This window comes from Durio zibethinus, chromosome 7, assembly GCF_047325235.1.
Source record: "Durio zibethinus cultivar Kanyao isolate XHJ-2024 chromosome 7, ASM4732523v1, whole genome shotgun sequence".
Classification (NCBI taxonomy): Eukaryota; Viridiplantae; Streptophyta; class Magnoliopsida; order Malvales; family Malvaceae; genus Durio; species Durio zibethinus.
In genome coordinates, this window is record NC_143168.1 from 22,129,689 (window position 1) to 22,132,069 (window position 2,381).

General features: G+C 28.6%; 1 pseudogene across 1 annotated transcript; it reads right to left on the reverse strand.

Annotated features, from left to right (window-relative positions):
- Window positions 1–208: 208 nt before the first annotated feature.
- LOC149518147 (cytosolic sulfotransferase 15 pseudogene) lies at window positions 209–1,458 on the reverse strand (annotated as a pseudogene). Its single transcript, XR_016343821.1, has one exon. The product of XR_016343821.1 is annotated as a cytosolic sulfotransferase 15 pseudogene (transcript).
- Between the last annotated feature and the right edge of the window lie 923 nt (window positions 1,459–2,381).

Sequence of the window (2,381 nt, forward strand, 5' to 3'; positions counted from 1 at the left end):
TATTAAGGTACGTTTGGCAGTATTATAAAAACGTTTCGTACCAGATCCAAGTAGCTAAAGAGTTCAGTTCTTTGTAAGTTGGATTTTAATTTTGAGAATTATAAATAGAGAACATAAGTGTTGCAAGAATTTATTTTTTTACGAGATTTAATTCAACTCAATTTCAAATTAATTAAGATCAAAGTAATTATTGGGTACCAAAAAATCATAAATAAATAAAAATTCTTTTATTCACGGCGATAACAGCATTTGGTACAAAAAACACACACGCTTGCACGAACACAAGTTTTACATTCGTTAATTAATTACGCTCCATCCAAACTCACAACACATATCCAAATTAAGAAAGTCTAAAAGTTAAACCTGACTTATCCATTTTCTCGAGTAAGCTTCTCAAAACGTTCTACCATTGCAGGTGTGAGATAATTGCTCCAATCTCCCACTTCTGCTTTCCTAAATAAGTAGTTGTTTGGAGCTCCGAAAGGGCCAATGCCATTCTTGTTCACATCCAATTCTTTCAAGTTTCCAAAGCTACAGGTTTTGACTATTTCTTCAACTGTTCCATGTTTTTCTTCCTCATCTGTGAAAGGAAACCCCAAGAACATGGCCAACCTTTTTACATGAGAAACGATATCTTCCTTGAGATCTTCATACTGTAAAAACAATATTTTGTTGGGATTTTCTTGGCTTGCATTCCAATACCCTAAAACATGATCAAAAAATGGTCCAAACCCATTGATTCCCTGGCAGAACTTCTCAAAAGCTTCATCTAGTGACAGCGGCTCTACATTTTCTGCTCGAAGCTTGTCAGTGAAAAACCAAAGAGAGATAAAAGTATCCCTCGGATTTCTACAAATGTAGACAATCTTAGAGCTGGAATCTTTAATGGAAGGTGGCAAAGAAGCATAGGGTATGTGGGTGGAGAAAATTCTTGGCTGGTATGGATAGCTTTTTTCGATATCTGGATAAGGGTTATTGATGTAAAGATCAAACTCAAAAGAAGGAACAAGTTGGTGAGGGCATACGTTGAGCAAAGGAGTTTCTTCCATTGCAAATTGATTGCGGTTCACAATTGAGAAAGTTAAAGCCTTAAGCCAAGTAGTGCCACATTTTGGTGAACTTGCGACAATAATATCACTATCAAGTGCTTGGAAATGTTTTTGGAAAGAAATCACGGCTTTTAAAACAATAGATGAACACCAAAATCCTTGATAGAAATAAATATGAAATCCCCACCAGTTGTTTTCTTTAGCGAGGGTTTGCAACATTTCTTGGAATTCATCCTCCCATGGCACCTTACCTTCATCATCTTGTGGTTTAGAAACAATACTAACGTCTTTAGGGATTTCTGTGGTATCCATGATGAAACTTGCAGCAATTGAGAGGAGGAGTAGAAATGAATATGAAAACTCTACACTAGTTCTTTTTTGCTATAATTATTTATAGTGAGGGTAGGCTTCCTTGTTTCAGGATAAGAATAAATTATAGATTTTAAAAGTCATTTATTTTGAATTTATAAATCATTTATCAAAATAACTATCGGTAATAAAATTTAAATCTAATTTTTATAAATAAAATATTTGAATTTTACCAACTTAATCAATCTGTTAGCCCTAAAGTGATTCTTTAATAAATTTATATAAGTTGTTCATCTTGACCTATTCATTTTTAATTACATGTGAATTACTTTAGATAATCAAAAACATTTTTTTAATTTTGGGTAATACTATATTCTTATTTATGATTTTTAATTTTTAATTTATAACCCTTTATTTTTATTACATTAATTTTTTCTAAGCAAAAGAAAAATTAATGAAATTTTATGATCAATCTAATATCTATTGTTTATCAATAAAACAAGAAAAAAAATCTCAATAATTGCACCGTACTTTCTCTTTAATTTGAATTAAAATTATAAATGTTTTTTTTATTAATAATTTTTTGTGGTTATAGGACAACATCACAATAAAGAGGGACAGATCCAGCATTAATATGGAAAGAGAAATTCTTAAATTCATTGAGAGTGAAATTTTTTTAATTTTATATGTAAAAATAAGATGGTAGTATATATTTTTTATACATTTAAAAAATAAAATATTGTAAAGAGGGACAGATCCAGCATTAATATGAAAAGAGAAATTCTTAAATACATCAAGAGTGAAATTTTTTTAATTTTATATGTAAAAATAAGATGGTAATATATATTTTTTATACATTTAAAAAATAAAATATTTGTTATTATCTTAATTCTATATGTGAAATTAAAAAATTTTCACTGTTAATATATTTGATAATTTTTTATATGTAAAAGATTAAATTATGTAATTAATCTTAGTATTTATATAAAATTTTAACTTTAGTTTCTATATACTAATTTAGAA